This window comes from Protopterus annectens, chromosome 1.part1 (assembly GCF_019279795.1).
Source record: "Protopterus annectens isolate FY-2018-M chromosome 1.part1, PAN1.0, whole genome shotgun sequence".
Lineage (NCBI taxonomy): Eukaryota > Metazoa > Chordata > Ceratodontiformes > Protopteridae > Protopterus > Protopterus annectens.
In genome coordinates, this window is record NC_056726.1 from 1,005,613,952 (window position 1) to 1,005,639,724 (window position 25,773).

General features: G+C 46.3%; 1 long non-coding RNA gene across 1 annotated transcript in view; it reads left to right on the plus strand.

The window, feature by feature from the left end:
- The window catches only part of LOC122813513, a 118,211-nt gene that overhangs the window by 33,878 nt on the left and 58,560 nt on the right, over positions 1–25,773 (plus strand). The gene's annotated exons all lie outside the window — the stretch shown is intronic.

Genomic DNA, 25,773 nt, shown 5'->3' on the forward strand with positions numbered 1-25,773 from the left:
TCTCAGTAAAGATGCGATGGATGTCATCTTGGAAGCTAGAAGGCCTAGTACTAGAAAATCCTATGCTGGAAAATAGAAGAGATTCTGTTCTTGGAACCATGCACAAAGGAACAGATACAGCTGTGCCAAATATTCCTCAGATTGCATTACTTAACTGAGATGCTGGACAAAGGCCTATCTTTCTCATCTATTAAAATTCATGCCTCTGCTATTTCGGCTCATTACAATGCAGTGCCACCAATCTTCTCATCCCTTATTAAAACAGTACCTCAGAGGAGCCAAAAATTTAAGGCCTCCAAGGAGATTACCAGTGCCTGCATGGGACCTCAACTATGTCTTGGAAAAACTCACCCTGCCTCCTTTTGAGCCAGCTGCTACTGCTGATATAAAGATGTTCTTCGTTCCCCATTGCTGCAGTCCTTACTATTGGGTATAGTCCGCATCCAGTCGGCCCGAATACCAGAGTATAAGGCTGACGTCGGTCAGGGCGCATTAGACTGACGTCAGTACGTCAGGGTATTAATGCGCATGACCGACGTCATATCCTCAGTCTTTTTTGCCGCGTGGTCCGATGCAGAAGCAGTTTTGCGAGTGCAGGTTGGCGTTCTGAAATCTTTCGAACCGAGTTTCAGACCGAAACAGAGTTGGCTAAGTACCCGTTGGGGAACATTTTGTTTTTCTTGCCTCAGTATTTTAACGGATGACAGAAAAAGTGAATAACTGTATTTCTTGTGGGAAACCGATACCTCATAGGGATTACCATACCTTGTGTATACCTTGTTTAGGGCCTGAGCACGGCGTTGTTGGTTGCCGCTCTTGTGCTAGGTTTAACAAGCACTATTAAGAGGAGGTTAGACTGTGCCAGGTTAGTGTTTGGGAAGCGTTGCAATTATAAAATGCCGCCGGATGCTCCGGCGCCGCCGGCTCCAAGAAGCGCCAAGGACAAAACAGCGAAGCCTAGGGTTGATGAACCGGCAGTCCCGGACGTCGGTTCTTTAGGACTCAGTGGAGCCTGAGGTTTTGCCAGGAGTTTCCATGGAGTCCCAGGCAGAATCTTTACTGTTACAGGATGTACCTTCTCAGGAGGTAGGCCAGGCTGAGGGGCTTCTCAGGTGACTGTTCTTCCCTCTCTTCCCAAGGTAGTTAGAGCCTCTCCTTCTGTTGCCAAAACTTCTTTGAGAGGTAGGCCTAGTTTAGCTTCAGTGGGGCTTCTCCTAGCATTTGGGTTCTGTACCTAAGAAACATATGCTTAAAATGGCAGAAGATTTGATTACTATGATTAGAGGTTCTATGCCCCGCCTGATAAGAGGCCTAGGGTGGAACCAGAGTTTGATTGTTTTGAACAGTGTTCAGAGGCTTCAGGGTCTTCTGCGGAAGACTTGCAGGAGTATCCTACTTATTCTGATTCTGATGTGGATGATTCCACTCCTACAGCTACTCCTCCTGAGGATTTCTCATTTTCAGAGACTCTGCATTCCATGAGGGAGCACTTTAAATGGGAAGGCCAGGATTACTCTGATTCAGGAAAAGGCTTAGGAATTCTTGTTTTACCCCAGCATAGGCCCTTAGCTATTCCTCCTGTGTTGAATGTGGTGGAAGATGTTTTGCAGAGGCTTCCCTGAACCCTGACTCTTTGCCTCCTGCTCCTGTTAAGCCTGATAGGTATTATAGGGTGCCCGAAGCTCATAAGTATTTGTTTAAGAGTCCTAGGGGACCCAGAAACTATTTCTCAAGGGCCTAAAGGTGTTAAAGCTTCTGTGGTTAAAAATCCTGTTCCCACTGATAAAGAGGCAAGGGCTTTGGATAGGTGGGGAAAGAAAGTGTATACTTCTTCCACTCTAGCCATGAGAGCATTGAATTGTCAGTTTCACATGCTAAAATATCAGAATTACCTCCTTTCACAATTGAAATCTAAGGTGGATGCTTTGGCAGGAGGTATTGAGTGTAAAGAGTTGCTGGATTTGGTTCATGTGTCTGAACAAGTGGGTAAGCATTCTTTGCAATGTGGTTTTGATGCTGTACAAGCCTCCTCGAGGGTGGCCGCTACTAGTTCTGTTCTTCTGAGGCATGCCTGGTTGAAGGATCAGAATTTAGCTGAGCATGTTAAGACAAGGATTTTGGATGCTCCTTTACAGTCTGATGTGTTGTTTGGATCGCCTGTGGAAGCAGTTTTAAAGAAAATGGAGGACAAAGCTAAGTCTATGCAAACTGTTAAAGATTTTTGCAGGTGCAGCCACCAAATTTAGTAGAAATTGGCCGGCTAAGGGGTGGACATATCCTGCTTATGATTCTCAGTCTAGGGGTAGGTCTAGACGTGGTAGGGCAGGGCTCAAGGTTCTTTAGGCCTAGAACAGGAGTTCGCCTGCTCAGACTTCTGGTGAGGGCAGGGTCAGTCCTTTAAACAGACCCAATGACCTGTCTTTTCAGCTGCCAGTGGATTCCCGTCTGGCAGCTCCTTTGGGAGGAAGACTGTCTCTTTTCAAAGCAAATTGGGATTTAATTACTCAAGACAAATGGGTGTTGGATATCATTCACCACGGTTACAGATTTTATTTCCATACTATGCCCCTTTCAAAGGCATGCCAGAAGTTCCTCCTCCACAAAGAAAAGAGGCTCACAAGCAAGTTTCTCAATTACTCCAGATGGGGCCATTCAGCCAGTCCCTGTATCAGAAAGGGGCCTAGGATTTTATTCTCGCCTGTTCCTAGTACCAAAGAAAGGGAACACGTGGAGACCAATTTTGGATTTATCTCTCCTCAACACTTTTCTGGACATTCCCAAGTTCAAGATGTTGACGTTACAACAGCTTTTACCTCTGCTGGGCAAAGATCACTGGATGGTAACTCTAGATCTCAAGGAAGCTTACCTTCATGTGCCTATCAGGCTAAGTTGCAGGAAGTATCTGCGGTTTCGAGCTGGAAATTCTCATTATCAGTTCTCTGCATTGCCCTTTGGCTTATCTACTGCCCAGAGTATTCACAAAGGTTCTGGCTCCAGTGATAGCTTACTTCAGGCTTCAAGGAATTCAAATCTATCCTTACTTGGACGACTGCCTGATTCTGGCTCAAGAAAAGGAAGACCTTCTACAGCATCTGGAACATGTTATTGCAGTGCTAAGATGCCTAGGGTATTCTGTGAACGAAATAAAGTCCAGTCTAGTACCCTCTCAAGACATGTGCTTTCTGGGTGTGAGACTGAATACAGCAGCAGATGGCCTTTAACCCCGGACAAACAACAGAGTCTATCACTTTACTTCCATCAACTATCTCATCAGTCCGTGCTGACTGCAAGGACAATCCTTCAAGCATTAGGGTTCATGGCATCTTGTATTCTGGTGCTTCCCAATGCCAAACTGCATATGAGGAAGCTACAATGGTATCTCAAAATGTATGGACACAGCACTGCCAGGATTTGGACACTGTCATTCAAATAATACCTTGCCTTCAAAAGAATTTTTGTGGTGGGCTCAGGAATGTCACCTAAACAAGGGACTCTCTGTGACCCGCCAGAGGCGAGTCAGATTTTAACGACAGATGCCTCGGACATTGCTTGGGGAGCTCATCTAAATGGAATGTGGATACAAGACATGTGGCCTGCCAGACTACTGCATCTACATATCAACATGAAGGAGATGTTAGCAGTCCAGTTTGCATTAATGGCTTTCAAGGAGTTACTTCTTCCAGGGCAGGTGTTGATTCTAACAGACAACACAACTGTCATGTGGTACATCAACAAGCAAGGGGAACACATTCTTATCCTCTATGCAGGCAAGCAATGATTTTATGGGAGACTGCGCTAAGCTTGCAACTAACTCTTCAGGCAAGGTTTCTGCCAGAGCACAGAACTCCTTAGCAGATGTGTTAAGCAGACAAATCATGGATCCCCACGAGTGGAAACTGGATCTTCATGTATTTCAAACATTGACAGTGTCCTGGGGAACTCCAGACATAGATCTGTTCGCTTCTCCACTAAACCACCAGCTGCCACAGTATTGCACAAATGGGTTTCATCACACAGCTTGGAAAGTGGATGCTCTGTCTTTCAGTTGGAAAAACCTTCATGTGTATGCCTTTCCTCCTCTACCTCTTCTTCCAAAGGTACTATTAAAGGTCAGACAAGACAGGCCAAGGATGATTTTGATAGCTCCAGATTGGCCTCGCAACACTGGTACCCACTACTACGGAGTCTGGTAAGGAAGCCTCCATGGCCTTTGCCTCTGATTCCTCATCTCTTGTCTCAGCAGGATGGTCATCTGCTCAATGTCAAGCTTCACTCTCTTCATCTAACAGCCTGGCATATTCTGTGTTGAAACACAGCAGGTCTCAACTTCCTCAACAAGTTTTAAATGTGATTATGGAAGCTAGAAGACCTAGTACAAGGAAAGTGTCGAGAAAAATGGAAGAGATTTTTATTTTGGAGTACAGCAAAGAATTTGCAGGTTTCTGAGCCTAATTTGAGTGCGGCTCTTCAATACCTTACTGAGTTATTGGACAAAGGTTTGTCCTTCTCTTCTATTAAGATTCATGCTGCAGCGATTTCAGCTCACTATGATTGTGACCCACCATTGTTTTCACATCCTTTGTTCAAGCAGTTTCTTAGAGGGCAAAGAATATAAGACCCCCAATGAGAGCTCCTACTCCTGCTTGGGATCTCAATTTGTGTTGGAAAACTTACTCTACAACCTTTTGAGCCTCGGCTACTGCTGAATTGAAATACTTGTCATGGAAGACTGCTTTTCTGTTGGCTATTACTTCTGCAAGAAGGGTGTCTGAGTTGCAGGCCCTTATGGCAGTAGAGCCATTTTGATTTTCCATAAGGATAGGGTATCATTACGTACTAATCCTTCCTTTATGCCTAAGGTGGTTTCTAGTGTGGCTTTAAACCAGACTATTCATTTGCCTACTTTTTATGCAGACCCCCAAGATAAAGGGGAAAAGATTTTGCACACTTTAGATGTACACAGGCAATTGCGTTATTATTTAAGCAGGACTAAGGATTTTAGGCAGTCTCAGCAGTTGTTTGTTTCTTTTGCTTTGAGTTCACAGGGCAAGCCTGTGTCAAAACAAACTATTTCTAGGTGGATTGGCTTTTGCATTGCATTTTGTTATTCCCATCATGGCAAGGAGATTCCAGCTGGGATTAGGCCTCATTCCACTAGGGCTGCTGCCACCACCACAGCATTTCTAAGGGGGGTGGCAACTAAGGATATTTTGGAAGCAGCTACTTGGAGTTCAGTGCATACTTTCTCTAAGCATTATCACCTTCCTATCTCCTCTAAGTCTAGGGCTGGTTTTGCCACAGCTGTTTTGCAAGGCATGTTGTCAGCTCCTGCTTCTTTATGATTTGCCAGCCTCCCTTACCTCTGCTTTGGGATTCTACCCAATAGTAAGGACTGCAGCAATGGGGAACGAAGAACATAGTACAGTTTTGTACCTACCATAAATGTAGATGTTCGAGGATCCCATTGCTGCAGTCCAATCCCTCCCTCCTTCCCTCTGTGTTTAGGGGTGGTTGTGTAGGTGAGGTTTCATGCTTATATTTTTTGTATATGTCCTTGTATATCTTGTACATATTTTTGGTGCAGGTATTTTGGGCCTGGTCTTTTTAGGGTCTTCTGACATCTGGGGCAAGAAAAGACTGAGGATATGACGTCGGTCATGCGCATTAATACCCTGACGTACTGACGTCAGTCTAATGCGCCCTGACCGACGTCAGCCTTATACTCTGGTATTCGGGCCGACTGGATGCGGACTATACCCAATAGTAAGGACTGCAGCAATGGGATCCTCGAACATCTACATTTATGGTAGGTACAAAACTGTACTTTTTTTATCTTGGAAAACAGCTCTGCTCCTAGCAATAACTTCTGCAAGGCGAGTTTCAGAGCTGCAGGCACTCATGGTTCTGGAACCTTTTATCATTTTTTATCCAGACAGGGTCTCCCTCAGGACAAACCCAACATTTATGCCCAAAGTGGTGTCCAGTGTGGCTCTTAACCAAATCATTCATCTGCCAACTTTTTTATCCAAATCCACAGAATAAGGGGGAGAGAATTCTGCATTCTTTGGATGTACACAGCTTAGATTCTACTTGAACAGAACCAAAATTTTTCCAGGAAGACAGTGCAATTACTAGTGGCATATGCTGCAGGATCACAAGGAAAGGCTGTCTCAAAGCAAACTGTTTCAAAGTGGATAGGCCACTGCATTCATTTCTGCTACTTACACCATGGCAAGCCAGTGCCTAAGGGCATTAGGCCACATTCCACTAGAGCTGCAGCCACTTCAGCAGCCTTCCTCAGGAGAGTACCAACCAAGGACATTTTAGAGGCAGCTACTTGGAGTTCAGTGCTCTCCTTTACAAAGCACTATCATCTGCCACTCTACTCTAAATCCAGGGCAAGCTTTGCCACTGCAGTTCTGCAGGGCCTCATAGCCGCTCCTAATGCTGTTTAGCACCGGCCTCCCTACCATAGCTTTGGGACTGTACCCAAATGTAATGACTGCAACAGTGAAACACGAACATAGTACAGTTGTGTACACTTACCATAAATGTAGATGTTAGTGTATTCACTGTTGCAGTCCAGGTTACCCCTTTTTTCTACTACAGCATCTGACATTTGTGAAAAGACTTATAACATGCCTGGGGTACACAGTCAACAAAAAGAAATCAAAACTAGTACCCTCTCAAGAGATAATATTCCTGGGTGCAAGCTTAAATACAACTGCACAGATGGCTTATCTCACACCAGAAAAACAGAGGCAACTGACTACCTATTTCAAAATGTTAGCAACAAAGGCCCAGTTACTGCAAGAAAAATTCTGCAGGTTTTGGGCTTCATGGCATCCTGCATCCTACTAATACCATATGCAAGACTGCATAGGAGGAAACTTCAGTGGTACCTAAAAAGTGTTTGGACTCAACATTGCCACAGCCTGGAAACTATGATTACTCTCATTCCCTGCCTGCAACAGGAATTTCGATGGTGGGCAAAGGCTTGTCACCAAAACAAGGGACAGCCATTCCCATTACCCCCAGCCAGGCAGACACTAACAACGGATGCATCAGATTATGCCTGGGGGCCCACATGGCAGGAAGATGCATTCAGGGCACATGGACCTCAAACCAAATGCATCTACTTATCAATCAAAAAGAGATGCTAGCTGTTCAAAATGCCCTGACAGCCTTCAAGGACCTACTTCATCCAGGACAACTACTGATAAAAACAGACAACACCATGGTCATGTGGTATATAAACAAGCAGGGTGGCACACATTCTTACCCCATTTGCAGACTAGCCATGAGTTTGTGGGACACAGCATTAACTTACCAAGTACATCTGCAGGCACAATTCCTGCCAGGAAGGAAAAATACTCTGGCAAGCAAACTAAGCAGAAACCTCATAGATCCCCACGAGTGTCAGCTGTATCCACAAGTCTTCAGCATGATAACAAGCAAATGGGGATGCCTGGACATAGATCTATTTGCCTCCCCTCACAAACTACCAACTAAAAAGATTCTGCACAAGGGTTTATCACAGACAAGCATGGAAAGTGGACGCCCTATCTTTCAGCTGGAAAAACCTATCAGTATATGCCGTTCCCCCTCTGCCTCTCCTCCCCAAGGTACTCCTAAAGGTCAGACAGGAGAAGCCAAATATGATACTGATTGCCCCAGACTGGCCCTGCCAGTACTGGTACCCAGTACTAAGGAGCTTGTCTCAATGCCCAGCTTGGACCTTACCTCAAGTACCTCATCTACTGTCCCAGCAACAGTCAGATCCTGCACAGCCAACTCAGGACTTTAAACGTGGCAGCATGGCAGATAATGTAGTCATACAAAACACACCTCTCAGTAAAGATGCGATGGATGTCATCTTGGAAGCTAGAAGGCCTAGTACTAGAAAGTCCTATGCTGGAAAATGGAAGAGATTCTGTTCTTGGAACCATGCACAAAGGAACAGATACAGCTGTGCCAAATATTCCTCAGATTGCATTACTTAACTGAGATGCTGGACAAAGGCCTATCTTTCTCATCTATTAAAATTCATGCCTCTGCTATTTCGGCTCATTACAATGCAGTGCCACCAATCTTCTCATCCCTTATTAAAACAGTACCTCAGAGGAGCCAAAAATTTAAGGCCTCCAAGGAGATTACCAGTGCCTGCATGGGACCTCAACTATGTCTTGGAAAAACTCACCCTGCCTCCTTTTGAGCCAGCTGCTACTGCTGATATAAAGTTTTTTATCTTGGAAAACAGCTCTGCTCCTAGCAATAACTTCTGCAAGGCGAGTTTCAGAGCTGCAGGCACTCATGGTTCTCGAACCTTTTATCATTTTTTATCCAGACAGGGTCTCCCTGAGGACAAACCCAACATTTATGCCCAAAGTGGTGTCCGGTGTGGCTCTTAACCAAATCATTCATCTGCCAACTTTTTTATCCAAATCCACAGAATAAGGGGGAGAGAATTCTGCATTCTTTGGATGTACACAGCTTAGATTCTACTTGGACAGAACCAAAATTTTTCCAGGAAGACAGTGCAATTACTAGTGGCATATGCTGCAGGATCACAAGGAAAGGCTGTCTCAAAGCAAACTGTTTCAAAGTGGATAGGCCACTGCATTCATTTCTGCTACTTAATGGCAAGCCAGTGCCTAAGGGCATTAGGCCACATTCCACTAGAGCTGCAGCCACTTCAGCAGCCTTCCTCAGGGGAGTACCAACCAAGGACATTTTAGAGGCAGCTACTTGGAGTTCAGTGCTCACCTTTACAAAGCACTATCATCTGCCACTCTACTCTAAATCCAGGGCAAGCTTTGCCACTGCAGTTCTGCAGGGCCTCATAGCCGCTCCTAATGCTGTTTAGCACCGGCCTCCCTACCATAGCTTTGGGACTGTACCCAAATGTAATGACTGCAACAGTGAAACACGAACATAGTACAGTTGTGTACACTTACCATAAAAGTAGATGTTAGTGTATTCACTGTTGCAGTCCAGGTTATCCACCTGCCATCCCCCTTTTCTTTGCTGGAACCTATGTGGTGTATTTGCTGGTAGATGAAGGTAAAGTTTATATTGCTACTTGTAATTTTATATATACATATAAATTGTGGCTACCCTTTTAGGGGGCACCTGACATCTGGGGCAAGAAAAACTAAAGAAAATGGTGTCGGCTGCTTCTTTTATACTCCTGACGACCTGACGTCAGGGAAGGGGCGACAGCAGCCGACGCAGGACCCGAGACTTTGGAATTCAGGCTGACTGAGGGCAACCTGCCAGTAGGATTACTCAAATGTAATGACTGCAACAGTGAATACACTCGAACATCTACATTTATGGTAAGTGTACACAACTGTACTTTTTCAGCACTCCTTTTTGATGTGTTGAGTTGGATGTCCTTCAAGGATGCATCTGCAGTCATCACATATGGGGGTTGTCCTGCCTCAGGCAGCCCTTCGGTCGGCCGGATTCCAAAGTCTGGGTCCGGCGTCGGCTGATGTCACCCTTCCCCCGACGTCACAACGCCTGGGGTATAAAAGCGTCAGCCGATGCCATCTTCCTCAGTCTTTCTTGCCGCGTGGTGCCCGAAGCAGAAGCAGTTCGCAAGTGCCGGTCGGCCAGCTCCTGTAATTTCGCTATCCGAAGACTTCAAAAGCTAAGTACCCGTTGGGACTCTTTCTTGCCTCAGCCGATGTCAGAAAAAGTTAATAATTGTTTAACTTGTGGGAAACAAATACCTCATAAGGATTTCCACTCTTATTGTCTTCCTTGCTTAGGCCCAGACCACGACGTCTCGGCCTGCTCTGCCTGCGCTTCCTTCAACCGACGCACTTTAGACGCCGGTCGGAGTTCGCAAGAAGAGTTTTTTGGGGATAGTTTTGCTTACAAAATGCCGTCGGAAACCCCGACATCACATTTAATTAAGAAATGGAAAGACAAGGACCGACACACGCGGACCGCGGTTTCGGCTGAAACCGCTGCTAGGCCTACCGCGAGTGTCTCTGTCTCGGCTGATAGAGTCCTTGGAACTTCCGAACCCTGAAATAATACAACTGACAGCTTCGGTCCCGGAGGCTCCTACTGAGTCGGTTACAGAATTGCCTTCCGAAACTGGTGTATTGGAATTTTCCGACACCATACCTTTAGATAAAGCTACACCAGCATGTGGTGCAGCCAGGCCTCCTGCATCCATGTCTATTAAGACCTTCACCAGGGCTAAAGCTGCAAAACACACTAAAGCCATGCCTCCCAGAGTTATTCCTCAGGGACCTTCTTCTAGTTCACAGATTTTAACTTTAGCAGAGGACCTGATCTCCTTAATTAGGGGCTCTTAGCCTCATCCGGACAGGGGCTCCCAACCCCCTCTAGACAAAAGGCCCAGGATGGATCCCCTGATCCCCTTTCTTCAGAGGAGGCCTCTGTTGGCTCGGATCACTCAGACTACCAGGAGGAGGCTTATTCGGCCTACGAGGATTCGGATGCAGAGGAATCTATTCCCTCAGCCTCCCCTCCTGAAGAGCTTTCCTTTGGGGAGACCCTTCACACTATGAGAGAGCATTTCAAATGGCAGGGCCAGGAATATTCTGATTCCAGGAAAAGACTAAGAACTTTTCTTCATTTACCTCAGCATAGACCTTTGACTATTCCTCCTGTTTTAAATGTGATTGATGTATATTCTGACTCTAGTATGACCCCTGACACTCTGCCTCCGGCCCCTGTTAAGCCTGATAGGTATTACAGGGTCCCGGACACACATAATTTTCTTTATAAGGCCCACACTGCTGACCCTGAAACTATTTCACAGGGCCCTAAAGGGGTTGCAGCTGTTACTACTAAAAACCCACTCCCCTCTGCAAAGGAGTCCAGGGCATTAGAGAGATGGGGTAAAAAAGTGTATACTTCTGCCACTCTTGCTACGAGGGCATTAAATTGTCAATTTCACATGATACAGTATCAAGAGTATTTGTTAGAAGAAATGCATAAGAAATTGTCTTCTTCTGAACCCTGGACCGTAAATCCCTTCAGGATCTGGTACATAATTCCCAGCAGGTTAGCAACCATTTCTTGCAGTGTGGTTATGATGCATTGGAAGCTTCATGTAGGTCAGCAATGACAGGTGTTGTCATATGCAGGCATGCTTGGCTGAAGGAACAATCCCTGCCAGAACATGTTAAAGCTAAGCTTTTGGATGCTCCACTGGAAAAGCAAAGTTATTTGGTTCCACTGCTCAAGATGTCCTAAAGAAATTTGAGGAAAAGGCAAAATCTGTACAAACAGTTAAGGATTTTCTTCAAGTCCAACCGCCTAGATTCAGCAGAAACTGGCCTTCCAAGAATTGGTCCTTTCCGACACAGAAAGATTTCAAGGGCAGAAACAGGTGTGCCAGAGGTAGAGGCCAAGCTAGGGGCTCCTACAGAGGCCGTCAATGGCAACCTCCACTCCAGACAGGCAGTTCAGGATCTGCAACTGCTGCACAAGGACAAACTCAATGACTCTGCTTTGACTCCAACCAGGGCTCAATTAGAAGCACCTTTGGGTGGAAAGCTTTCTTTATTCTCAAGAAATTGGCACAACATTACAAGAGACAAATGGACTCTCCAAATAATAGACAACGGATACAGGTTCCATTTCCACACATTGCCAAAAAGAAAAGGCATACCAGGTCTGCCACCAAATCAAAGGACAGAGGCTTTGAAACAAATCTCAAACTTACTACAAATGAAAGCCATAGAAAAAGTTCCTATTTCAGAACAAGGCCAAGGATTTTACTCCAGACTATTCCTTGTTCCAAGAAGGGAGCATCAATGGAGGCCTATTCTCGACTTGTCCGTACTGAATACTTTTCTCATTGTGCCAAAATTCAAAATGCTGACTCTACAGCAACTCCTTCCCATGCTGGGCAAGGGGTCTTGGCTGGTTACTCTAGACCTCAGGGACATGCAGGTATGCCTCCTTATCAGACAAAGTTGCAGAAGATACCTCAGATTTCTTGCAGGGTCAGAGCATTATCAATTCTCAGCATTGCCCTTTGGCTTATCTACTGCACCCAGAGTATTCACGAAATGCCTGGCATCAGTAATAGCACACTGCAGACTCCAGGGGATTCAAATTTACCCATATTTGGACGACTGCCTTATACAAGCGGACAACCAACAAACTCTGATAAAGGACTTAAATTATGCCATCAATCTTCTACAGGCCTTGGGATATACAGTCAACATGCACAAATCAAGACTTGTTCCATCCCAAAGAATAACCTTTCTGGGTGCGGATCTAGATACAACCACCCAAATGACTTATCTCACAGAAGAAAAACCAAGTCAACTACCGGATTACCTCAAGAATCTGACAAGACAAACTCAGCTGACTGCAAGGAAAATCCTGCAGGCCCTGGGTTACATGGCATCATGTATTCTTCTGATTCCACAAGCAAGGCTACATATGAGAAAGCTACAGTGGTACCTAAGGAGTTTATGGACTCAGCACAGTCACAGTTTGGAAACTTTAATCCCACTCATTCCATGCCTTCACAAGGAATTTCTGTGGTGGGCTCAGGCCAACCAGTCCAACAGAGCGCTGCCCTTCACAAAGCCAAAAACCTCCCAAACTATTACAACAGATGCTTCAGACCTAGGTTGGGGAGCACACATGGAGGGCAGAGGTATCCAAGGACAGTGGTCACGAAAGGAGCTACGCATGCACATCAATCAAAAAGAAATGCTAGCAGTGATACATGCAATTGAGGCCTTCAAACTCTTTCTGCATCAAGGCCATCTACTAATAAGGACAGAACACCACAGTAATGTGGTACATAAACAAGCAAGGAGGTACCCATTCTTACCCTCTGTGCAGACTGGCAATGAATCTATGGGATCTTTCCTTGAAACTCAATATACAGCTACAGGCTCAGTTTGTGCCAGGGAAGGACAATACACTGGCGGACAGCTTAAGCAGAAATATCATGGATGCACACGAATGGATGCTGCACCCAGACATTTTCCAACAGATAACACAATCTTGGGGGAGCCCGGACATAGATCTATTTGCATCCCCCCACAATCATCAACTAAAGAAATTCTGCTCATAGGTTCATAGGTTCATACTAGGCTATCTGCCCAAGGGCATTTATAAGCCTAGCCCATAGTTATGTGGCTTTCGCCACCCCTTTAGTTTGAATAAAAACTATGCCTATCATTTTGCTGTGCCTCTGTCAAGCAGTGACACTGAAGTAATCCCTGGGGTATATCTGCAATCTCCCATCCATTGGTCGATTCCTCTTGAACAAGGCCAGAGAGGTGCTCTGCCTCACATGTACCGGGATTTTGTTCCACAGCATAGGGAGTCTCTGGGTGATGAATCTGTCCCTCCAGCACGTTCCATTTATAACCGTGTCAAGGTTTAAGTCTCCCCTTGTGGTTCTGAGGGATCTAGATTTTTTGAGGTGAAGCATATTCATCAAATCTGGGTTTGACATGGCCTTATATGTCAGGCACAGGTCACCTCTGAGCAAGCGGTATGAGACAGAATAGAGCTGGAGTTCTTTCAGTCGGGCAGCATAAGACATATTTTGAGACCCTTTATCCTTTTGGTGAGGAACTTTTGGGGCCTGTCAAGCTGCAGCAGGTGTCTGGTCAGATACATTGCGAATGGGGCATTGTACTCAATCATAGGTCTAATGAGTGATGAGTACAGGGGCGATGACCTCCCTTGATCTAGATGTGAATCCCTTCATGATCAGGTGGGTGATATAGAAGGTTTTCCTAACTACTTTAGCAACATGAGTGTCAAGCGAAAGGCTACTGTCAACCTGGGTCCCCAGATCTCTGATGACTTTTTCTGTGCTCAGTGGATTGCCACCTATATGGTAGCTAGGGGTAACCTTGTTTTTCCCAAAGGGTATGACTATGCATTTTTGGCGTTTAACTTCAGGCCATGGCTCTGGCACCAGTTATCCGTTCTGTGAGGCCCTTCTGGAGGATATCTGTGTCAGATGTGTTTTCGATTATGGCCCAGTTTGCAGTCATCTGCAAACTTTGTCAGCCATAACCCTCCTGTGTTTGCTTGTACTTCAGAAAAGTAGATGCCGAACAAGAGTGGACCCAGGACTGAGCCCTGTGGGACACCACTTGTGACAGGCTTTGAGTCTGACATGGCTCCAGCAACTCTGACCCTGTGGGTTCTGTCACTTAGCCAGTTTGCAACCCATCTTGTGATGTATGGGTTTACATTCAAGCTGATGAGTTTTTCGATGATACCTGAGTGGGGTATTGTGTCAAAGGCCTTTGCCAGGTCGAGGTAGGCTGTATGGACTGCCTTTCCTCATCAATGGCCTTGGTGACTGTCTCAAAAGTCAACCAAGTTTAAGAGGCAGGATCTGCCTTTGACAAAGCCAAACTGAGTTGGATCCAAAGTCTGCAAGTTCCCTATGTCTTTATTTATGAGTTCCATTATGATCCTCTCCATGGCTTTGCAGATGAGGCTTGTCAAGCTAATGGGGCGGTAATTTCCAGGGTCTGTGGAGGCACCGCCCTTATAAAGTGGGACCACAGTCGCATGCGCCACTCCTTGGATGCATCCCGAGGTGAGGCTAAGATTAAACAGCTGTCCTAACTGTGGGTTTAATTCCTCATTGAGTTCATGAAGCACACAGCCGGGACACCATCCGTCCCATGGATGCTGTGTTTTTGCCTTAGTGAGGGCAGTTCTCACCTGGGCGTTGGAGATGTTTGGGGGCTACAATCCTCTGGAATAGATATCTCTACTTTTGGGGAGGGAGAAGTTTGCACTGAACCTGTCAGCCAGTATGTTGGCAATGTGTGTAGGTTCAGTAATTTTCACATCATTTTGAACTAATTCTGAGCATATCTGGGAGTTTCCTCCTAGGTTTCTAACATAGCTAAAGAAGGCCTTATGATTCTCTTTAGAGTCCTTGGCATTTTTCTCTCAAAATTTGCCTTGGATGATTTTATGAGAGCTCTTAGTTTTTACTTATAATGATCAAAGGTGTCTTACCTTTCAAGGATTTTGCTCTATCTTGTAGTAGCTTCCTCCTTTGTTGTAGAGCTTGTTTATGGCTGGGGTCCACCAGACTGGACGCTTGCCTTTGGTACAGAGAGTCTTAGTTTTGTTTGGGATTGCCTGATCCATGCAGTCCTGTAGGTGCTGGTAGAAGGCATTTGTAAGTGATTCAGCAGTTTGAGTAATGTTTACCACTGGCTCAGTGGCCTTAAAGGAGACCACACTAGTTTTTAGAAGTGTGAAATCGGCTTTGAGAAGTTTTTCACTGTGGTCTTTTTGTTTCAGGTGGGGCGGGATGAGGACCTCCAGCGAGATTAGTTTATGATCTGATCTCACCAGTGAGGGGTATACTTCCGGTGTTGAACATTTTGATCCCATGTTCGTGATGATGAGATCAAGTATGTTTTCTCCTCTTGTGGGGATGGTGACTAGTTGTTCCATGGCATTTGAGTTTATGAACTCCAGGAATCTTTGGGTTAGAGTGTTCGGGCTTGAGTAGTGTTCCCAGTCTATATTAGGGTAGTTGAAGTCACCTAGTATGATGGTGTTTGGAGATACATTTATCCCCTCCAATGTTTTCAGGAAGGCCATGTGAGGTTCCTGAGTTTGAGAGGGTGGCCTGTAACATGCTACAAATTGCATTGCTCAAGGACAATACCACCCACAAGCATGGAAAGTGGACGCCCTCTCTTTCAGCTGGAGAAATCTGACAGTGTATGCATTTCTTCCTATTCCATTAATGACCAAGGTGTTATTGAAGATCAGGGCAGAGCAGCCAAAAGTGATCCTGATAGCTCCGGACTGGCCAAGACAGCACTGGTACCCACTGCTAAGGAGCATGTCACGTACGAAGCCATGGCCCCTACCTCTATGGCCACTTCTACTGACACAGCACAGATACAAAACTCTTCACTCCAACCTGAGAACATTGCAACTAACAGCGTGGAGAATACCTTGACGACTCCTCAGGATAAGCTATCCCAGAGAGTAAAGAATATTATTCTGGAAGCTCGCTGCCCTTCCACAAGGAAGACATACTCAGCAAAATGGAAAAGATTTCTCATCTGGAACACCACAAAGGGCCTAGATGCGACAATGATGAACATGCCACATATCCTGGAATATTTGGCAGAAATGTTCCACAATGGACTGTCTTACTCTTCTATTAAGATTCATGCTTCAGCAATTTCAGCAGAGTACAATACTGATCCTCCTGTATTTTCTCATCCTCTCCTAAGACAGTTTCTAAGAGGGATCAAAAACATCAAACCTCCTAGGAAACCACCTCTACCTGCTTGGGACCTTAACTACGTGTTGGAAAAACTAACACTGCCTCCATTTGAACCAGCAGCATCTGCAGATCTACAGTACCTCTCATGGAAGATTGCTTTCCTTCTGGCAATAACCTCAGCAAGAAGAGTTTCGGAATTGCAGGCCCTGATGGCAGTTCAGCCATTTATTATTTTCCATCAGGATAGAGTTTCATTAAGAACTAATCCTACTTTTATGCCAAAGGTGGTATCCAGGGTTTCATTGAATCAAGCCATTCACTTACCTACCTTCTTCCCAAATCCACAAAACAAAGGGGAGAAACTGCTGCACACCCTGGACATTCACAGACAGTTGCGCTACTACTTGGACAGAACTAAAGGTTTCAGAATAACTGACCAGCTGCTGGTAGCATATGCTGCTGGTACTCAGGGAAAAGCAATTTCCAAACAGACAATTTCAAAATGGATAGGAAATTGCATCCACTTTTGTTACTCATTTCATGGAAAGACTGTACCAGCTAACATTAGACCTCACTCTACGAGAGCCACAGCCACCTCCACAGCCTTCTTAAGAGGGGTGGCTACAAAAGACAGTTTAGAAGCTGCCACATGGAGCTCCGTGCATACATTTGCCAAGCATTACAATTTACCTCTATATTCCAGATCCAGTGCAGGCTTTGCTACGGCTGTCCTGCAGGGTATCTTAGCTACACCATCCTTTTCCTAGTACCTCCACCTCCAGATTGGCTATGGTATTCTACCCATATGTGATGACTGCAGATGCATCCTTGAAGGACATAGTACAGTTTTGTACCTACCATAAATGCAGATGTCCGATAGGTATGCATCTGCAGTCAGGTTTACCCTCCCTCCTTCCCTGCTGTGGTACTCCTAGGGTGCTTACCTCTCTATTAGCTAGCTGGGGGATCTATTATGGTGTATTTGTTTTATACATATACATATATATATATATATATATATATATTTGCAAATGTTTGGATTTTTTATTGCATTTTTCCAAATTTAGCCTTCCTAGAGGGCACCTGGCATCTGGGGCAAGAAAAACTGAGGAAGATGGCGTTGGCTGACTCTTTTATACCCCAGGCGTTGACGTCAGGGAAAGGGCGACATCAGCCGACCCAGACTTTGGAATCCGGCCGAAGGGCTGCCTGAGGCAGGACAACCCCCATATGTGATGACTGCAGATGCATACCTATCGGACATCTACATTTATGGTAGGTACAAAACTGTACTTTCTTCCTCTCAGCGTGTTAGTGTGCATGTATGTGAGCTTGCAGCAAACAAGATCTGGGGATAGGCGCATTGCAGCATGGGATACCTCTTAGCCACGAGCCAATTGAAGACTTTGAGCTAGAATATGGCTGAGTCTGAGCAGAGGTTCGGCTCCGAACCCATGGGTAAGAATGTGAGGCGGGATGGGCTACATACATCGAATGTTATGGTGAGATCATAACATGTTAAGTTGTCTATCTCGCCTTCATTCTTGCTGGATGGGTTCGGAGCCGACCTGCCCGACTGCCACTCTAAAAGCTCGAGAGTTGGTTCCACCGGCTCGAGGCTCCCCTTATATCCCACAATGCTAGGCGTGAGTTACCCCAGATCTCGTTTGCCGCTACAGCGATCAAGGTGTTTGGTTTCTACCGGCTTCTTGGTGAGTAATTGTAGAGTAAAATTTAGTCTACTTAAACCCCTTTAGTTTAATTTTTAACAGTTTCCCTTAGTTTAGTGGATTTTGTCCCCTTTTCTCTCTTATTATCCCCCTTTTTTCCACAAGAACTTATAAGTTCTTCCCTTGGGCCTTTGGGCCTTTTTCCATCCCCTAGTGGTGTCTGTGTGTTTTTCTCAGAATTTAAAACTTTGATAGTTTGTTTTATTTTTTGAGTTTAAACTTGGATAGGGTGTAATCAGTGTGTTTGACTGTGTGTGTGTGATTACACTTCCTTCTAAAATGTCTAAAGACTCAAAGGTCTCAGGCTTCAAGAAATGTGACTCGTGCTGTCAGAAAATGTCTCTGACAGACGGTCACACTTCTTGTGTTTACTGCCTGGGACCTTTACACCTGCAGGACTCCTGTGCTGTATGCCACGGCTTCAGCCCCAGGGTCCTGCAGGAAAGAAAAAACAAACTTATTTTGAGAGGTTTACTCAAGCCTGAGGGTTCCCTTACTGTTCCTTCGGGAAAGCCCTCCAAGGCTTCTAGGTCCTCGGCTCCAGCTTCTGAGCCGAGACCTAAGGCTCAACCTCCGTCTACATCGCTCCCGCTGGAGCCGATGAGTCTCAGACTGCAGTTTCTGTGGTTTCTCGGCTCCGGCTGGAGCCGAGGTATTGAGTTCTGTGTCGGTTCCGACCAGACCTTCGAACCGACATCTAGAAAGAGGTCCAGGTCACCCCCTTGGCTCCGTTCATTCGGCTCCAGCATCTCCTCTGCTGTCTGAACGGAGCCATAGATCTCACTCCTCTAGGTCATCGAGGCTTTCGGACCATGACCTTCAGAGGGTAGTGAGTCGACTTCTCAAGTCCGAGGCACTGGCCCAAATGCTTCAGAGCCCGACTCATCAGTCGATGCCTGACCCTGTCCCTCTTTATGTTCCTCCTCCGACTCCGTTGAGCTCGGAGCCGGGGCGTTTCGGAACCGAGACTGTGGTAGCGTCGGAGCCGATACAAATGTCTTCGGCTCCATCGTCCCGATTTCTTCCTTAGAAGAATCTCGGCGCCGGACTTCCCTCGCCGGCTCGAGGGTGAGTGGCATCGGACCCTTGTCCGACCCGCTCTCCATCTCGGCTTCGGCGCTGGTGAGTTCGGCTCCGACATCGCCTCGAGCCATCACTGTCGGTGCCGAGGGAGGTTTTAGCTTTCGGAGCGGGACCTCTGGCTCTGCCTGACAGGGGTGCTCGAGGTCATGCGGAGTGTGTTGGAACCTGGTTCATCTCCACAGTCGGCTCCGTCCGCCCCTCCCTCTTCGGTGCCTCAGGTCAAGTCGGCTCACTCCCTCATCCCAGACCGCAGAGAGCCAGCTCCTCAGGAATCTCCTGTGGGATCTCATCCTCTTCGAGGCCTCTCCTGAATTGGCAGAAGAGCCCCTCGAAGAGAAAGTGTAAGAGGAAACACATAGACTCGCCTGAGTCCGTCACCTCTGACACGGATTTAGAGGATTCCGAGGGTTCCCCCCGTTCCCCTTCTGAAGATGTCTCATTTGCAGACATTCTAGAAATCCTTAAGCAGAGGGAAATTGGCCAGCCCTCAACCCTTCGGAGGATGAATCTGTGTACCTTGAGGCGTTTGGCTCTCGCCCTTCCACCTCCTGGGTGTCTCCCCTTGACCCCTCATGCAGGTGGTAGCAAAAGGCATGGACGGCTCCTGACTCAGTGGACCCCACCCCCAGGAGACCCTCAAAATTTATCACGGCACCAGCGGATAAACAATTTTTGACCAAGGGAGTTTCTGTGGATGCCATGGTGGTTGCTGCTGCCACCAAGAAGGAACTAGCTGATCCTTCAGTGCCTGTCCATCCACCTAACAAGGAATCTAGGTCCATGGACAGGTGCGGAAGCGGATGTTCTCATCAGCGACCTTGCAATGCGTCGCTGAACTACCTATGCCATTTTACTCGTCTTCAAAGAGACTTGATCAAAGAAGCGAGTGACATGTTGAAGGATCCTACAGCTGCGGGTTTTCAAGACAAGATGAACACTCAGCTGGCTACCCTGAACTCCATAGCTAACTCCTCCATGCCTCCTTTCAGTATGCGGCTGATAGAGCGAGCAGGGCCGCAGGGACAGGCGTAGCTATGCAGGCATGCCTGGATGCGGCTATGCAACTTTGGATCCCTTTAAAACGTCTTTCACTAATTCCCGCTCGATGGATCATCTCTTTTGGTCCTCAAGTGAAAGAAACCTTGACTAGGTGCGAGAAGGATGGCAAGACTCTTTCTGCCGCCGGAGTCCGTTTTCTACTCCTTCTAGGCCTTACCCCAAAGGCCAGAAAAGTGGGAAAATGTGGTTCATAAGCAATCTCAAGGGACTTCGCCTGACGACAGAGTCGGTTCCCGCCAGAGGCAGAGGGGGAACAACAATGGTAGACGCCGCCTAGAGGCAGAGGGGTCCAGAACCAGGGCACTCGAGAAGCCTTCTCTGATGAGCCCTTTCAGCATCCCTGAGGTGTTGCCCGACTGCCCACCTTCGAGGCAGTCGGGGGAAGATTGTCACTGTACCCAGAAGCCTGGCTATCCCTAACTCAAGGCAAATGGGTACAGTCCATCATTTCCGAAGGCTATTCCATTCCCTTCTCGCATTCCAAACCAATAAAAAATCCCTTCCAGATGTTCCACCGCTCAAAGGGATCTTGCAGCTTTGGAAATTTCAAAGCTGCTTGCAAAAAGAGCAATTCAGCCAGTTCCAGCAGACCAGCAAGGATCCGGAATCTACTCCAGGTTCTTTTTAGTTCCAAAGAAAACAGGGGACTGGAGACCAATTTTGGATCTCAGTATCTTGAACAAGTCAGTCAAGAAAACAAGATTTTGGATAGTCACGCTGCAATCCATCCTTCCCCATTTGGGAAAGGGAAACTGGATGTGCTCTATAGACCTTCAGGATGCGTACTATCACATAAAAATGAACAGACGCTCCAGAAGATTCCTCCGCTTCAGGCTAGGAACCAGTCATTTTCAATTCAGGGCCCTGCCCTTTGGTCTCACCACTGCCCCCCGGGTGTTTACCAAATGCATGGCAGTGGTAGCTTCTCACCTGAGACGTCAAGGATTCCAGGTGTTTCCATATTTGGACGACTGGCTCCTCACAACTCCCACCAAGCATCTTCTTCTAATGGCCAGGGACTACACCTTTCGCATTTGTCAAAATTTAGGCATTTCAATAAATTGCGAAAAGTCTGTTTTGTCGCCTTGTCGTACTATTACCTTCATAGGCAAATCTAGACACAGTCAACATGTCTGTAGACTAACAGATCAGAGAGTAACAGACATACACAAACTGGTCTCGCTCTTCAGCAGCAACAGAATCAAAGCCAGGTTAGTTCTGAAAGTGTTGGGGATTATGGCTGCCATACCTCTGCTTCCATTAGCCAGATTCCACATGAGAATCCTTCAATGGATGCTCTTCACGCAATGGTCATACCAGCAACTTCCGATGTCCCACACCATTATGATTACGCAAACGTGCAGGAATCATCTTCTGTGGTGGATGTCTTCCCCCAGCTCTTATTGGGAAGACCCTTTGTCCCTTCCTCCGGTTGCTACTCTGACAATGGACGCCTCCCTGATCGGGTGGGGGGGGGCATTATCAGGGCAGAACTGTCCAGGGCACATGGCAACCAGACGAATGCCACTTGCACATAAATGTTCTAGAGATGAGAGCAGTGCTTTTAGCGTTGCAAGCCCTTCAAGACTCTCTTCCCTTGGGAACGATAGCAATCCAGACGGACAATATGTCTGTAGTGTGGTATATCAACAAACAAGGCGGAACCAGGTCCTACCCCTGTGTCGAGAAGCACTCAGACTGTGGCAATGGGCGATTTCTTCTCAGCGGTTTCTGATAGCAACGCACATCCCCGGGAAGTCCAATCAAATTGCGGACAAGTTGAGCAGAGCTATCCTCATGCCTCACGAGTGGTCTCTGAAAGACTCTGTTGTGAGAGAAATTTTTCTCAAGTGGGGTCAGCCTTGCTGCACCTTTTGCTACTCCCCAAAACAGCAAGTGCAGAGATTATTTCACCCTATTCCCTTTACCAGGCCAGCCCAGCAGAGACGCTCTAGTCCAAGTTTGGCCCGGGACTTCTGTATGCATTTCCTCCTTCCCACTAATCTCTCAAGTGATGCAGAAAGCTATCGCTCAGAAGGCCTCGTTGATCCTCATTGCTCCTTACTGGCCTCGACAGGTTTGGTTCCCCTTTCTACATCATTTTCTGTTGAGCGACCTTGGCATCTGGACCTAGTTCCAGATCTTTTGATCCATCAGTCGGGTCAGTGTCATCGCCCTCCCTCTCTGAACCTCACTGCTTGGTTCCTCCAATTCCAACCTTAGCCAGGCTTCCTCAAATATCTCATTCTGTCCGAGATATTTTGATAGCTTCCCATAAATCTTCCACTCGAAGGTTTATTTGAGTAAGTGGAAACGTTTCGCCTATTGGGCTCAAGGAAAGGACATAGATCCTTTCACTGCTTCCATCCAAATGGTCCTTGATTTTCTAGCTGAACTCTTCCATGCAGGTTCATCTCCTTCTACTCTTAAAGTTCAATTGGCAGCTATTTCTAACTTTCATGTGGGCATTTCAGAGTCTGCTATCATGTCCCACAAGCTTTGTAAAGCCTTTTTGAAGGGAGTTTTTCTACTCAGACCTCCTATAAGAAATCCTCCTCCCCCTTGGGACCTAAATTTATTTCTTAGTTCTTTGATTCTTTCCCCTTTCGTACCTGCAGCCTCCTTTTCTTTAAAATTGTTATCATGGAAGACACTCTTTCTAGTTGCTATTACTTCAGCTAGAAGAGTTTCAGAACTTCATGCACTCAGCTGTCGACCTCCTTATCTGTTGTTCCATAAGGACAGGGTATCTTCTGAACCAACCCGTCCTTTTTACCTAAGATAGCCTCAGCGTCTAACCTAAATCAAAGCATTGACCTCCCTGTGTTTTTTCCAGAATATTCTAACAAGTCTGAACAAAAATTGCATTGGCTAGATGTTCATCGTCAGTTAAGGTACTATTTGGATAGAACCAAACAATTCAGAAAATCTGACCAGCTGTTTGTCTCTTATGCAGAAGGCAGAAAGGGACTTTCAGTTTCAAAGGTATCATTATCTAGATGGCTAACATCCCTGATTTCCCTTGTTTATGAAATTAGACACCAAAAGCTGCCTAACAAACCTAAAGCCCATTCTACCAGAGCTTTGGCTACTTCTATAGCCTTCCAAGACAGACTGCCTATTGACACCATTTGTGCAGCGGCTACTTGGGCTACTCCTCACACTTTCATTTCTCATTATAAGTTGGATTTAGCTTCTAGGCATAGAGCTAACTTTGGTTCCACTGTTCTCAAGAGTCTGTTCCGTTAGGCCACCCAGGACAAGGTGCTAGGGACGCGGTCCCATCCAGCAAGAATGAAGGCGAGATAGACAACTTAACATATAGAAGTTATGTTCTTACCATAACGTTCCATGTTAGTTGTCTTCTCGCCTTCTTCTTGCCCCACCCTCCTTCCCCGTGGCCTGGACAGACCTAGAGGAGTTTTATTGTGACCTCTTTTTCTACCACCTCTTTACTTTGGGTATATGCTCTGCGTGCATATTTCCTAGATCAGGATGTAGGTCACCCTTCTCTTCACCCGTGTTTATAGAGGTGGATTTTGTTTCTAGTTATTCTGCTACTATTATAAGCTGGGTCTAGCTTACAAACGAGATCTGAGGTAACTCACGCCTAGCATTGTGGGATATAAAGGGAGCCTCGAGCCGGTGGAACCAACTCTCGAGCTTTTAGAGTGGCCGAGGTCGGCTCCGAACCCATCCAGCAAGAAGAAGGCGAGAAGAAGACAACTAACATGGAACGTTATGGTAAGAACATAACTTCTATTTCTTTATGTGCAAATGACCCCTTAAGGACATCAGGTGTTTCAGCTATATGGCAGATGTTCTTCGTGTTTCACTGTTGCAGTCATCACACTTGGGTTATATGCCTGCAGGTAGCCCTCAGTCGGCCCAAGTACCAGAGTCTTGGGATTTCTGCTTCGGATGCTGTTGCCTCTTCCATGACGACAGGTCGTCAGAGGTATAAAACATGCAGCCGATGCCATTACATCAGTCTTTCTTGCCTGGGGATCCTTTTTTCTTGCTCTAACCAATGTCAGAAAAAGTTAACAATTGTCTTGTCTGTGGAAAGCAAATATCTCAGAAATTTTCATTCTTAACTGCATCGCCTGTTTAGACCCAGACCACGACGTTCCTCGCTGTCGGTTTTGTGCCTTGTTGAACACCAAACTGTTCATAGTCTATCTTTGTTGCTAAATTATTTTGCGCTTGTTCTTCTTATTCAGAAATGGCTTCAATAAGCCATCCGACTACCGATCTTCTGAAAAAATGTAAGGATAAAGACAGACAGACCGCATAGGTCCAAAACTACCAATGATGCTTCCATTAAGCTAGTCGGCAGATGTTCATCTTGCATACAGCTGCAGTCATTACAGATGGGTTATCCTGCCATCAGGCGGGTCCTCGGTCGGCCGAATTCCAAAGTCTAGGTCCGGCGTCGGTTGTTGTCGCTTCTTCCCTGACGTCAGTGCGGCAGGGGTATAAGAGGCAGCCAACGCCATTTTCTTTAGTCTTTCTTGCCGTGCGGTGCCCGAAGCAGAAGCAGTTCGCAAGTGCCGGTCGGCCAGCTTTTGAGATTTACGAATAGTATTTCAGCCAAAGTCGTCTTTAAAGCTAAGTACCCCGTTGGGGAAACTTTTCTTGCCTCAGACCGATGTCAGACAAAGTTAATAATTCCATTTCTTGTGGGAAGCAAATACCGCATAAGGATTTTCACTCTTTCTGTATACCTTGCTTAGGGCCAGACCACGACGTCTCGGCCTGCCGTTTTTGTGCTAGGTTCAACAAGCGCACTAATGAAGGGCGGAGTTCGCCCTTCATTATTTTGGAAAAAAAATTAATTATATCATGTCGGATACACCGACGCCAGTTTTAAGCAAAAGACGCAAAGACAAGGACCGACATCCGAGGTCTGCATCGAGTACTTACACCCCGCTTAGGCCGACTACCAGTTCTCCGGTTCTCAGCGAGGCGCCTACGCAGCCCCTGACTACCGATGAAACTATTATACCGGTGACTTCAGTACCCGAGGTCGCAGGCTCCTCTGTTTCCATTCCCACAGCAGATAACAACGCCACTCTTGGCGGGGAAACCGAAAATCTAGTGAGGCCTGCCATTTCTGAAGGCATCTTCGGGCCTACCTTGCAGTGTGGTTTTGATGCTTTAGAGGCCTCATGTAGAGCTGCTGTCACAGGGTCTGTCATACGTAGACATGCTTGGCTCAAAGAGCAAACCTTACCAGATCATGTCAAAGCAAAGTTATTAGATGCACCACTTCAAAAAGATGTATTGTTTGGTGTTAAAGCTGAGGAGGTACTAAAGAAAATGGAGGAAAAAGCGAAATCTATGCAAACAGTGAAAGATTTCTTGCAGGTGCAACCTCCACGCTTCAGCAGAAACTGGCCTTCAAAAAATTGGTCCATTCTAGCCACGGACAGACCTCAAAGGGGCAGATACAGATGCCCAAGGGGTAGAGGACAACCTCAAGGATCTTACAGAGCTAGACAGTGGCAAGCACCAACCCCAATAGGTGGAGAAGATAGATCAGTCATTTAGAAAACAGACACAATGACTTCCCCCTATGCCTGCCAAACAAAGCTATAATGGCAGCACCTTTGGGCAGAAAACTGGCATTATTTTCAAAAAACTGGCACA